Raw genomic sequence first — 14,843 nt, forward strand, 5'->3', positions numbered from 1 at the left:
TAGGTCCCCAATATCTTTATTTATGAGGTCCATGATTATCCTTTCCATAGCTTTGCAGACCAAGCTAGTCAGGCCTATGGGGCGATAGTTTCCAGGATCTGTTGAGGCACCACCTTTGTGGAGAGGGACCACTGTTGCTGTACGCGACTCTTTGGGTACATATCTTGTAGTAAGGCTGAGGTTGAACAGTAGTTTTATGTTTGCGTTTAGCTCTTCTTGGAGTTCATGTAGGACGCAGCCCAGGACACCGTCTGGTCTCATTGATGCTGTGTTTTTTGCTTTGGAGAGGGCGGCTCTTACCTGAGCATCTGAGATTCAGGGGGGGCAGCACTCTGCTGGGATAGATATTTGCCCTTTTGGTGGGGGAGAGAGAAGTTTGTGCTGAACCTGTCAGCTAGAATGTTGGCAATGTCTGTGGGTTCGGTGAATTTTTTGTCATTTTGGACTAATTCTGAGCATATCTGGGAATTCCCACCCAGGTTGCTAACATAACTAAAGAAAGCCTTGTGATTATCCTTAGTGTCCTGTGCAATTCTTCTCTCGAAGCTGGCCTTAGACAATTTTATGAGTGCCCGTAGTTTTTTGCTAATACTGATCAGAGATCCCTTCCCTTTTTGGGATTTTGCTCTATCATGTAGTAGCTTTCTCCTTCTATTATATAGTTTGTTTATGGCTGGAGTCCACCAGACAGGACTTCTGCTTTTGGAGGATTGGTTCTTGGTTTTATTTGGGATTGCATGATCCATGCATTCCTGAAGGTGTTCATAGAATGTGTTTATAAAGGATTCTGCGGTCTGGGCCATATTTTCCACAGGCCCGGGGGCTTTAAAGGATTCCACCTCGGTTTTGAGGAGTGTGAAATTTGCTTTAGAGAAGTTTTTCACTGTGGTTTTCTGGGCAGGGGGTGGGGTTGGGATGTGAATATCCAGTGAGATTAGTTTATCGTCTGATCTTACCAGTGAGGGATACACTTCTGGTCTGGAGCATAGAGTCTCCATGTTGGTGATGATCAGGTCCAGTATGTTTTCCCCTCTTGTGGGAGTGGTAACAAGTTGTTCCATAGCATTTGAGTTTATAAATTCTAGGAACCTTTTGGCTAGGGTGTTGGAGCTAGAGTAATGCTCCCAGTCTATGTTTGGGTAGTTGAAGTCGCCCAATATAATGGTGTTTGGAGAGACCTTCATATTTTCCAGTGTTCTCGAAGGCCGAGTGGGGTTCCTGGGTTTGGGAGGGTGGTCTGTAGCAGGTTATAAACTGGAAGGCAGTTTTACTCACTGTTAGTTGCACATGGATAGTCTCTGATGCTTCGTGCTGTGCCACCAACCTGGAGATGTGTGGGTATCTTTGACGAATATTGATACTCCCCCTCCTTTTGTGGTTCGGTCCAAGTTTTGGGGCCGAAAAGCATGGTATGAGGTATAACCTGGTAGTGCTGGGGTGCTCTCGGGAGCCTTGAACCAGGTTTCTGTTACTGCACAGATATCGATGTTCTCCATGCTAAGGAGAGTTTCGAGTGCGTTCATCTTGAGGTTTAGACTTCTGGCATTGAGTACCATTACTCTTAGTTTCTTATCCCTTGTGATACCTATGGAGGTGGGTTTGTCTTTTGAGCCTTGCCTAAAAAAGGCACTATGGGGTTAGCAAGAGCCTTTGCCAATATCCGAAAGCCCAGGGGTGACAGGTGCAAGCCGTCCCTAGCGAAACATCGTGGCTTGTCGAGCATGTAATCCCAGGCTGACAGGCATTGGATCCCCTTTGAATGACACCAATACTTAAGCAAATTGTTGAAATTGATCATCTTGTCTTCATATTGTGGCATAATTGTTGGTGAGGGTAAGATGCTACTCAAGGTCAGGGTCATACCGGCCTGGGCTACATGCTCAGAGAGCTCCTCTGTCTCTTTTCATGTAGTCAAGGGAGGTACGTCTCAGGTCATTCACACCAGCATGGACAATGACCGAGTCATATTTGTACTTGCCTTGGAGTGACCTGAGTGCTTGTGTTATGTGGCGGATCCTAGTGCCCGACAGGCAGTTCACCATGACCTTCTCCTTGTTCAGCCTGGTGAGCGGGACGTCAGTGTGCCTGACGATAGAGTCACCTATTACAAGTGTATCAGGTGTGTTGTTTAGCCTTAAGGGCTGTGACTGTTTGGCACACTGGCTTTGTGAGCTGTGTTTTGTTTTGGGGTAGCGGTTGCTTGGGTGTCTGCTTTGGAGGTCTCTGCTGCTTAGGCAGATTTTTATTTAGACCCTCCGAGTATGTTTTTGTGTGTTTGTGTTTGGTTTGCTGTCGTGGTAGATCTGTGTGAGACTGGAATTATAGTGAGTGTGGTTTTCTTCTCCTCTTGACTGGTTACGCCAGTACTGAGTTGAGAGAGCTTAGCCTCCAGTTTGGCTATATGGTTGCATCTCTCACATGTGTTGAAATTTGTTGGGAGGAGGAGAGGGTTGTCTGTGTACATGAGGCAGTTGTAACATTGCCTCAAGATTCCCAGATTCACTAGCTGGACTGGAGAGGAGATTGACAACTGACCTTTGGACATGCTAGAATAGTATTGGGAGTTCCTTTATAATTGAAAAAAAGGGCCAATGGGGGGAACAAGGTACTCAAGGGGAGTTTGTGAGGGTGTAGTGCTTTTAATTTTTTAGTGCTGACTTATAATTGCTTTAGTGAGCAAGTGCCAGGTAACTTAAATGCAAAAATGACAAACAGTAACTTTCTTTCAAGTGAAACAAGGAAATAAGTACAGTAAGCAATGCAGATATCACTAGGGATCCACAGAAGTGCTGAAAAGCCACGTTTTAGGTGGAATTAGCATTTCAGGGAAATAAGCAAACAAACAGCAAGCATACAAACAAAGCTAGATTCAGCAGGCCTGGATTTAGGCTATGCTACAGCAAACAAGGTGTACCAATTTCAGTAAAAAAAACAGTTCAAATATGCAGGCACTATAAGCCTTTTACCAGAAATTCCCAGCTCAGAAGGGCAGTTTCCAGCCTCTCCTCCCACAAGAGTGCAGACCACGAACCTTCTTAATGTAAAATAACTTGCCTGAAGCCCAAGTGCTTAAACCAGAACTAATACACTTTTAGAATAACAGACACTGAGCCCTCAATCAGCAGTTCCCAACTTAGAAGGATGTAAGCTACCTGTCCTGCCACCACTGTGCAGGCCACAAACCTTCCTAATGTAAAACAACTGGTCTGAAGCCCAAGTGCTTAAACTAAAAGGCTTAGAATGAGTTACACCAAGCAGTAATAAGTACAGTTGAGTACTTTTAAGATGACGCAAAAGCAAGATAAAGTAGGAAGAAACACAAATACAGTAAAAGCAGGTAACATTTATTTATTTTTTTTTTGAGTGAGCAAATGAGATGGGCCCAGGAGTTACAGGACAGAAATAAGTGCAAATGCAGGCCTTCAAATTAGAAAGTTGAGAGAGATGGAAGACCGCCCAAACGGGCAATAACTACAAATTCTGGGCCAGAACCACTCCCTATGTGGTAGACAGGTTACCTAATGCTTACCACTCCCACTGATAAGTTAGAAGGCTTCCCTCCAACACAGAAAGGCTTGGGGGGGCTCAGAAGCTTTCAAACAGTCCTGGATACAACAAATCTGTATCTGGAACACTAATTACAGGAAAGGTAGGTAACAGGCTTACAATTTTTTTTTTTTTTTTCAGAAAAGTAGCAAAAACAGTAGTAAAAAACAATTCACGTGCAGTGCAAGCTGGCACACTTGCGTATGTAGCAATATTAGTCCACACACAGTTTGAAAAAATGTAATTAAATTAAAAAGGACTAAAAGCAAGTGCAGAAAGGGTTTATTAGGTAGAATGCGGTAAAGAGATGGGACTGGGGGAGTGTCCTAGATTAAATCTACAGTGAGGCAGGCAATGCAAAAGCCACCAAATTTAAACTACAACCAAGAACAGGGAGAGGGGGCGGGGAAGACAGTTTCAACAGAGATGTGAGGAATCACAGTGCATATTTTAAAACCAAAAAATATATACTGATCTCTGTATATTTGCAGAACAGTAAGACAAACAGATATCTAAGCAACAATTTAGCTCTGTAATGCAGAATAATACAGAAAAATATACTCAGCTCTATATATTTGCAGATAGTCTTGCAAGGCTGTCTCAGTACACAGGTTCCAATTTAAATGCAGGCTGTTATTAACAGTTCAAATTAAGGGTATAGCACACATCAGTTTTTTATTTTGTGTAAAACTACTATACAGTCTAGTTTATAGGTTGTATAAAATAGCATAAATGTGATTTCTAAGATGCATTTTGTAATAGACTTTTACACAGTTTGACATGCAGTCTACGTTATTTAACAATTTGTTCTGATATTATAAAGTCTGTCAGAAAGTCAACAGAACAATATCTTTCATCGCCTTGAAAACTTGCAAAATCATCATAAACAAGAATGAGAATACCCAAGATCATTGACTTATTTTATTGGTCACAGCCCTTAGAGATGGATGTGACCCTAACTGAAAATGTATAAAAACTGTGATTTTCAGTAGCTTGTCGGTCACTTGAGTCTCCTTTACTATGGGCTATTAATTTAACACCTTTTGATTGACCCTGTGGTGTCTCACTTGTTTTATGTTTATATTTATGCCAAAATTAATTTCTTAGTTTCTTTATAGAGTAGCTCACACCTAAGAAGACAAAATTTCAAAACATTTATACCTGTGATACAAAGAGGTAGAATGAGTTTGATAGTGGGTCGTTGACTTGAACATCAGTTTGACAGCATTTCACATATCAGAGAAAGAAAATATGCTGATTGGTCTGTAAGATGCTTCTCCATTTCTCTTCTGGAGTTGAGGATTTGTACATCCTGCCTTGTCAGTATCTTCTGTGACAGGTGCGCTTTGAAGGTTGATAAGTGCAAGAAACCATGGTGCTTCTCTTGTGCTCTGTCAGTGTAAGGAGGCAATTAGAATTGAATGTGTTCTCTCTGATACAGTCTAAACAGTCCTTCTAATTATGTGCCTAAGCACAAAATTTAGAGAAGATAAAAGAAAAAACAGAGATCATCTACATCACAGCTAATGGTAGAGAAGGAGATGCTGTTTTGCTGTCTGTTCCCCATGCTAAATTAAATCTTGCTTTTGGCATAAAACATGGAAACTTTCATATGGGTAGGGTGATCAATGGCGTTACCTCAGATACTGGCTCCTGCTAGAGATCCTGTGATCCCACCAGGCTTCCACCCAGAATTATAACACCTGGCATACAGTACCTACACTGCCAAATGGAAGAGTCTCTCCATTTGGGCAGAAATGTATCCTTTGTTGCCCTAGCTGGTCAGTATCCAGCTGTGCCTGACTTAAACACCTGTATGGTTTAGGTCTCAATTACTCCATTGTCAGGCTGCATGTGTCAGCTATTTCTGTTCATGTTTACCTTGTCCAGAGCAGGAGCTGTGACCTACCATCAGTTGATAAAGCTGTTCATTAATTGGTTGTGCATTAATTGGTTGTGCATGTCTGACCAGTTTTGATGAACTCTTCTTCTCAGTGGTATTTTAACTTCATTATTGACATGATCAAATCCTCTGAAATTGTTGGTTTAACCAGTTTGAAACTTGTCTTTTGGAAAATTATTTTCCTTGTAATTATCTCCTCTTTCCACACTCACAAGCTTAGAGGTACATTTTTCCCTTTTGGAACCTGGTCTTTCACAAGGATTGTGTGTCCCATATTAACCATCCAGTGTGTGTGTGTTTGCGTGTGTTGCTTTTCCAAACTGTGGTGTCAGAATTATCCTTAAATTTGAACATTCGTTTCCCTTTTTTCTGTGTGTAGGCTGTAACTGGGGGGAGGGGGCCATTTAAGCCGTGGTACACTCTAGCAGTTCAGGACCTACGAAAACAAAACAGCTTTTTGTTTCTTTTGGTTTGGAGCTGGAAGGCAATATAGTTACCAAGCAGACCCTTTCCAAATGTTTTACCAGCTGTATTATCTTTTACCATTAGACAATGAACCACCCATTTAAAATGCTCTCAGATACCAGCAGCAAGGTGACTTCTTTTACTTGGTTCAGAAAGCATCTGTATGTGGATGCTTGCTCAATGATCACTTGGTCATTAGTATATACCTTTGTTGGTCATTATTGTTTGAAAGTCACTGTAAGGGAGCAGTCTTATCTTACTTAGGACTTAGCCAAGAGGTGAAGGCTTATAAAGCAATCCTTAGGTTTTGTCACCCCATAAAATGTGGATTTGTACTGCATTGTAGTCTTCCTTCTAGACTAATTGAGACAAGTCCCTCTCATAGATCAGCTAATACACAAGAAAGCACTTTTCTTTCACCTTGCCAAATTGAAGTTGATACCAGCCCCACTTAGTTCTGTTTACTATTTATTCACTTTTATCTGGAGTACTTTACTTATGGATTTTACATCCATTAAGTCCACTTCTGTTAAATACCGCAGGCATGCAAATAATTCCTTCCATATCACTCTTGCAGTATTCTTTACAATAAAGATCCCCTGCCTATGGCAGCCCAATATCCAGCCAGTATACCAAAGCCTTTAGGTTGTAATGGGAACTCTGTATGTCACACACACGCTCCCCATGCACAACATAGGTCATAAAGGTGACAGCTGGATATATCATCCTCTGAAGTTTTTTGCCATCAGTCCAAATGCCATCTTCAGTCGTCGGTCTAAATGCTTGTTCGTCTGCTAATTACCAGCTCACTTTCAGATAAGTGCCCTGTTGGGGTTTTTGTTATCTTTTCTCTTTTTTGATATTGGTTGTTGGCTTCATGTCATCCATTAAGGGAAAATGCCAGTGTTGGAGTCAGATTCCTCATAATCATCAGGAGCAGTGCTTATTTTGCTTGGGTGCTTCCCATGACCATACATCTTGCTGTATTTGTCAGGCCTTTGTTCCTAAGATGTTGGATGGTTGGCTCTTCTTAGCTATTTATATAGGAAACCAACATCTTAAGCTGTTGGCTCAAGACACCATGGAAGGATCTTCCCGGTCTGAGGGTCAGCCGTCTGCAAAGACCACGAAAGTGTGGTCTGATTCTTCTGCTGTGACCCCTCCTCCTTGAGGTTAGTAAATGCCCAGAGGATCACCTGGGTTCTTTGTCAGATTCCTCTGCCGTGACCACTTTAGTGGCCGGCATGGATTTGGCTTCATGGATGTCCATGGTCAGATGTCTGCTTTGGATGTGCAGGGGGAACTGTGGCTGATAATTTCTGAAGGCCCTAGGGGGTGTTCATTAGATTTTGGTGAGGGAAAAGTTACCGATTACACTGACTGAATGTCGTCAGGAGTCAGAGCCTCCCAAAATCTATAAGGTTGACATTCTGTTAAAAAAGAACAAAAAAAAAAACAAGCCTATTTCTCTTGCTGCTAAAGATGCTCAGAGTGAATGGCAAAACTTCACTCAAGGCCTGTTTAATGCTCTTATGACTCTGAATCCTCCTCAGGGTTTTTTTTTTTTCTGGCTTCTCTGTGGTCTTCTATCCCTCTTAAGAGGCCTAGAGAGCAAGATTCCTCTGATGAGGATGAGAATTCTGATGAGGAATCCCTGACTTATTCATGCCAGTTCCTTCCCCAGTAGATTATGCTTCTGAGGAAGAGGAGTGTATCATTCCTGACTCCTTTTGAGTGACGTAGTTTCGCAAATGATGGAATTTTTTAAATGGGATTGTGCTTAAATGTCTGATGTTCAGAAAAGGTACTATGAGCTTCTGCAAAGGAGTCTCTTAGACCCTCTGTTGTCCTTGCTGTTTTTGCTGCCTTGTTGGATGCCTTTTCTACTGAGTTTCAGGATCTTGATTACCAGTCCCCTACTCCCAAAAAACCCGATAGGTTCTATAAAGTGCCTGATGATTGCAAGTTTCTTTGTTTCCCTCTGATGACCCCTCTGTGGCATCATTTACCTCTGATAAGCCTTCTAAACTGTTGCTTCCCTTTAACAAGGAGAGCAGGACTGTGGAGAGGTTGGGTAAGAAAGTGTATACTTCTGCTACTGTGGCTTTTAGAGCTGTGAGCTGTCAGACCCATATGACCAGATATATTCTGGCTCTTCTGTCTTAGGCCTGTCAGGATATTTCAGACCTTGCTGATTCTGAGGGGAATACTTCAGCTCTCTCTTTATTAGGGACATCTTTTTGGGTTGCTCACCATTCCATTAAATGCAGCTGATGTCTCATCTACGGTTGTTGGCTTTGGTTCTGTATTGAGGACATATTCTTAGCTTCGGCTTCAGCCTTTGCCTGATGATATCAGGGTTAAGTTGATGGATGCTGATGTCCTTCAAGGATGCATCTGCAGTCATAACAAATGGGTTGTCCTGTCGTCAGGCAGCCCTTCGGTCGGCCGGATTCCAAAGTCTGGGTCTGGCCTTGGCTGGTGTCGCACTTCACCCGACGTCATCTCTCCTGGTCTTCGGGTATAAAGGCATCAGCCGACGCCATTTTCCTCAGTCTTTCTTGCCGCGTGGCGCCCGAAGCAGAAGCTGTTTGCAAGTGCCGGTCGGTCAGATCCAGAGATTATTACTACCGAATACTACTTCGAAGACTTCTAAAAAGCTAAGTACCCCGTTGGGGACTCTTTCTTGCCTCAGCCGATGTCAGAAAAAGTAAATAATTGTTTAACTTGTGGGAAACAAATACCTCATAAGGATTTCCACTCTTACTGCTTACCTTGTTTAGGCCCAGACCACGACGTAGCAGCCTGTTTAGCCTGTGCTTCCTTCAACCGATGAACGCTTAGGCGTCGGTCGGAGTTTGCTGAACAGTTTTTCGGCTCAGACTTTGCGTACATTATGCCGTCGGATCCTCCGACTACTCAAATTGTTAAAAACGCAAAGAAAAGACCGACACTCGCGGTCCGCGGTTTCGCCGAAACCACAGTTAAGCAAACATGAGTGTCTCGGTTTCAGCCGAAACCGAGCAAACGGGTCAATCTTCAGCCGAATCCATGACTACTACCGAGGCTCCTGTTACCCTAGTTGAATCGGCCTCTGAAGTTTTGCCTACTAATGTGGTTCCTATTGAATTATCAGACACCATCCCTTTGGATGTCTCTACCCCAGCACGTGGTGCTGCTAGGCCTCCTGCAGCCATGTCTATTAAGGCCTTTGCCAGGGCTAAAGCAGCCAAAACTGCTAAATCAGTGCCTGTTAAGTCCCCCTCACACAGGCCCAGTTCCAGTTCACAAATGCTTACTTTGGCAGAGGATCTCATCTCTTTGATTAGGGGATCCCAATCTCACCCAGACAGGGCCTCTCAGCCTCCAGAAAAGAGACCTAGAGCAGAGCCCCCAGAGCCAGTGTCCTCTGATGATTCTTTGGATGACTCAGACATTACAGACCATCCAGAGGCTCCTTTTTCTACTTATGAAGATTCCGATGCTGAAGAATCTATTCCATCTGCCTCTCCACCAGAGGAATTTTCCTTTGGGGAAACCTTACATGCCATGAGAGAACAATTCCAATGGCAGGGACAAGATTTCTCAGATTCAAGAAAAAGGCTTAGGACCTTTCTACACTTACCACAACATAGGCCCTTAGCTATACCTCCAGTTCTGCCTGTTGTGGATGATGCATTTAATGATGTTTGCACTGCTCCTGATACTTTACCTCCAGCCCCTGCCAAACCAGATAGGTTTTACAGGGTACCAGACACTCATCACCACCTATACAAGGCCCCACTTGCAGATCCTGAGACTATCTCCCAGGGGCCTAAGGCAGTAGCTCCGGCCTCAGCAAAAAACCCTCTTCCTTCTGAAAGGGAATCCAGGTCCTTAGAGAGATGGGGGGGAAAAAGTTTACACCTCTGCTACTCTCTCAGCTAGAGCTTTGAACTGTCAGTTTCATATGATCCAATACCAAGAGTTTATGCTTGATCAGTTAACTAAGAAACTGTCCTCTGATGACTCCTTAGATAAGAAATATGTTTTAGAAATGGTGAATAACATTCAGCAGGTTAGTAACCATTCTTTAAAATGTGGCTATGATGCACTGGAGGCTTCATTTAGATCAGCCATGACTGGCACAGTTATAAGAAGGCATGCATGGTTGAAAGAACAGGTCTTGCCGGATCATGTTAAAGCAAAGCTGTTAGATGCTCCTATGGATAAGGCCAGTCTATTTGGTACTCCTGCTCAGCAAGTAATGAAGAAAATGGAAGAGAAGGCAAAATCTGTACAAACAGTTAAGGATTTCTTACAGGTTCAGCCCCCAAGGTTTAGCAGGAACTGGCCTTCCAAAAATTGGTCCTTTCCAGACTCCTCAAAATCTCAGAGGCGCAGGAATAGACGTGCCAGAGGCAGAAATCAATCCAGAGGAGGTGCCTACAGAGGACGCCAGTGGCAAATAACCAGCGAGGCACCGACACAACCACTGCCACTGCAACAGGACAATCACAGTGACTTGGCTCTGACACCGCCTACCAGGGAACAAATAGCAGCACCTTTAGGCGGAAAGTTAGCCTTATTTTCAAAAAATTGGCACTATATCACAAAAGACAAGTGGATTTTGCAGACCATAGACCAAGGCTACAGGTTTCACTTCCACACCTTACCAGTAAAAAGAGGAATGCCAAACCTACCTCCAAATCAAAAAACAGAAGCTCTAAAGCAGATAGCTCATTTAACAAAGATGAGAGCTGTGGAAAGAGTACCACTAACAGAACAGGGCAAAGGATTCTACTCCAGACTCTTCCTAGTACCAAGAAAAGAGAAAAGTTGGAGACCTATTCTCGACCTGTCCGTCTTAAACACATTCATCATTGTCCCAAAATTCAAAATGCTGACCCTACAGCAACTTCTTCCCATGCTGGGCGAGGAGTGTTGGCTGGTAACTCTAGATCTCAAGGAGGCATACCTGCACGTCCCCATACGACCAAATTGCAGAAGATACCTCAGATTTCTTGCAGGATCAGAGCATTATCAATTCTCAGCATTGCCCTTTGGCTTATCTACTGCCCAGAGTATTCACAAAATGCCTGGCATCAGTAATCGCTCATTGCAGGCTACAGGGAATCCAAATTTATCCATACTTGGACGACTGCCTGATACAAGCGGACAACAAAAGCAAGCTGACAAAAGACTTACAAAGAGTCATTTGCTTACTACAAGCCCTGGGATACACAGTCAATTTAAAAAAGTCAAGACTGATACCATCCCAAACAAGAACATTCTTGGGTGCGGAATTGGACACAGTAAAACAGATGGCATTCCTAATTGCAGAAAAACAAGAACAACTCCCTCTTTACTTCTTGGCATTAACAAAGCAGAACAAACTAACAGCAAGAAAAGTACTGCAGGCCTTGGGCTTCATGGCATCATGCATAATCCTGGTCCCCCATGCCAGACTGCATATGAGAAAGCTACAGTGGTACCTAAAGAATTTATGGTCTCAACACAGGCACAGCTTAGAAACCGAAATCCCACTAATCCCATGCCTGAAACAAGAGTTCCTATGGTGGGCTCAAGCATGCCAGTCAAACCCAGGCTTGCCCTTCCACAACTTTCAAGCAAGCCAAACCATCACAACGGACGACTCAGACCTAGGCTGGGGGGCACACATGCTGGACAAATGCATACAAGGATTATGGACTCCAGATCAGCTGCACCTGCACATAAATCAAAAAGAAATGATGGCAGTAAAACTAGCAATCCAGAATTTCAGACCATTCCTCAAAGAAGGCCATTTAATGATAAGGACAGACAACACCACAGTCATGTGGTACATCAACAAACAGGGAGGCACTCATTCATACCCCCTATGCAGAATGACTCTGGACCTTTGGAATATGGCTCTGAGCTACAACATCCAGTTACAGGCAATATTTTTACCGGGAAAAGAAAACATCCTAGCAGACATGTTAAGCAGAACTACCTCGGATGCTCACGAATGGATGCTACACCCGGACATCTTCAGGGCCATCACAAAGAAATGGGGAATGCCACAAATAGACCTATTCGCATCCCCACTCAATCACCAGCTCAAGAAATTCTGCACAAGGACATACCACCCACTAGCATGGAAGGTGGACTCTCTATCCTTCAGTTGGAAAGGCCTGACAGCATATGCATTTCCACCTCTTCCTTTGATGCACAAGGTACTACTGAAAATCAAAGAGGAACATCCAAGGATAATTCTGATAGCCCCAACTTGGCCAAGACAACACTGGTATCCATTGCTGAGGAGCATGTCTCGGGGGAGAACGTGGACACTACCCCTGATGCCTTTGATGTTAACTCAGAACAACTACAACATCATGCATCCATACTTAAAAACTCTGTACCTGACTGCCTGGAACATCACATGACAGCAACTAACCCAGATTTATCCCAAAGGGTGAAAGACATTATCCTTGAAGCCCGCAGACCTTCAACAAGAAGGAACTATGCAGGAAAATGGAAAAGGTTTGTCATTTGGAGTACTGAAAGAGGAAAAGATGTGTCAAAGATAGACATTGCTAACATCCTGGAGTACTTGGCAGAGCTTCTACATACAGGCCTGTCCTATTCCTCCATCAAGATACATGCATCAGCTATTTCTGCAGAATACAGCTTCGATCCCCCTGTCTTCTCTCATCCTCTACTCAGGCAGTTCCTCAGAGGAATCAAGAATGTAAAACCTCCTAGGAAACCACCATTACCAGCATGGGACTTGAACTTTGTGCTAGAAAAATTGACACTCCTCCATTTGAACCAGCAGCAACAGCAGATCTTCAACACCTATCATGGGAAACTGCTTTCCTACTGGCAATTACTTCAGCAAGAAGGGTTTCGGAACTACAGGCCTTAATGGCAGTACAACCCTTCCTAATCTTCCATCAAGATAGAGTGTCCATGAGAACTAACCCTACATTTATGCCTAAGGTGGTATCCAGAGTGTCTCTAAACCAGGCAATCCACCTACCTACCTTCTTTCCCAAACCACAGAACAGGGGGGAAAGACTGCTGCATACCTTGGATGTACATAGACAGTTACGCTACTACCTGGACAGAACCAAAGGTAACAGAAAAACTGACCAGCTTTTAGTAGCCTATGCAACAGGAAGGGAAGGAAAAGCAATTTCCAAACAGACAATCTCTAAATGGATAGGAAATTGCATAAGAGTCTGTTACTCCTACCATGGAAAGCAAATTCCACAGAACATAAGACCTCACTCTACAAGGGCTACAGCCACTACCACAGCTTTCTTACGAGGAGTGGCTACCAAGGACATTATTGAGGCGGCTACTTGGACCTCCGTGCATACATTTGCCAAGCATTACAACTTACCTCTATATTCTAGATCCCGAGCAGGGTTTGCCACTGCTGTCTTGCAAGGGATCCTAACTACACCATAATTCTTCTTCCTCCTCCCCTAGTTCGGCTATGGTATTCTACCCATTTGTTATGACTGCAGATGCATCCTTGAAGGACATAGTACAGTTTTGTACCTACCATAAATGTAGATGTCCGAACAGGATAGCATCTGCAGTCAGGATTACCCACCCTCCTTCCCCTCTGTGGTACTCCTAGGGTATTTACCCTCCTAATAGCTAGCTAGGGGGGGATCTCTTGTGGTGTATTTGTTTGTATATATGTACATACATGCTTATTTTTTGTGTTTGCCTACTATTTTTTTGGAAACATTGGCATTTATCCAAAATTTAGTTTTCCAAGAGGGCAACTGGCATCTGGGGCAAGAAACACTGAGGAAAATGGCGTCGGCTGATGCCTTTATACCCGAAGACCAGGAGAGATGACGTTGGGTGAAGTGCGACACAAGCCGAGGCCAGACCCAGACTTTGGAATCCGGCCGACCGAAGGGCTGCCTGACGACAGGACAACCCATTTGTTATGACTGCAGATGCTATCCTGTTCGGACATCTACATTTATGGTAGGTACAAAACTGTACTTTCTAGATAATAAGCATTTGTTTGGTGCTACTGCTGAGTTGTTTAAGTCCCACCAAGAAAAGAATAAAGCTTTACAGGATCTGAAACATATTATGTTAAGTTGTTCTGTCTCGGTGTTCATTCTTACTGATGAGTTCGGAGCCGATCCCCCTGCTGCGAGTCGGCCTACTACAAAGCTTGAGGTTTTCAAATAGCTTGAGGCCAAGTCCCTATCCCATGATGCACCTAGAGTTACTTCAGATCTAGTTTGCTTCTGCAACAGATCGGTGGTTTTCTCTAGCTCGGGCCAGTAAAAACCTTACTTTTCATTATATTTCAAATATTGTTGATATTTTTGCTAAAAAATAGTTAGATAAGTTCTTTCAACTTTCTCTGTAGTTTCCCTTTCCCTGTGTGCCTTTTTTCATAGCTTAAAATTTGGCCTGTGTTTTCTGAGGCCTATTTAAAGGTCTCAGTACAAATTTGTTTAAACAGTGACTTTTTGTCACTTCTTTTTTTTAGAAATAGTTGGCATTTACTATTGTGTGCTTAGGTAGTGACCCTCTGTCACAGGTTATAATTAGATAAGGTTTAGTTTATGTGAAATAGTGTGGTTAGTATAAATACTTGTGTGTGTTTTAATATTATGTGCTTTCAGACAGTGTTTTCTGTCACAGATTTGTATATAGTACCTGTATTTGGATAAATATTTGTGTGTGTGTGTGACTTTAGCCTGTTTTTTTTTTTATAAGGGCTTTTTTGACAGTAGTTTGTTTGATACTGTGTTTGGTAAGATATGGCTGACCAAGGTAAACATCCTAAGTCAGGATTTAAAAAGTGCCCCAAATGTGGCCAAAAAATGTCTGTCACTGACGGTCCTGTCAACTGTGTATATTGTTTAGGAGAATTACACTTACAAGATAGCTGCTCCATATGCCATTCCTTTTCTTCTCGTAT

At 43.1% G+C, this 14,843-nt stretch overlaps 1 protein-coding gene across 1 annotated transcript in view; it reads left to right on the forward strand.

Moving 5' to 3' along the window:
• SMCHD1 (structural maintenance of chromosomes flexible hinge domain containing 1) overlaps positions 1-14,843 on the forward strand; it is a 3,546,415-nt gene that overhangs the window by 2,184,636 nt on the left and 1,346,936 nt on the right. The window lies entirely within an intron of this gene.

This window comes from Protopterus annectens, chromosome 3.part0 (assembly GCF_019279795.1).
Source record: "Protopterus annectens isolate FY-2018-M chromosome 3.part0, PAN1.0, whole genome shotgun sequence".
In the NCBI taxonomy this organism is placed as follows: Eukaryota; Metazoa; Chordata; order Ceratodontiformes; family Protopteridae; genus Protopterus; species Protopterus annectens.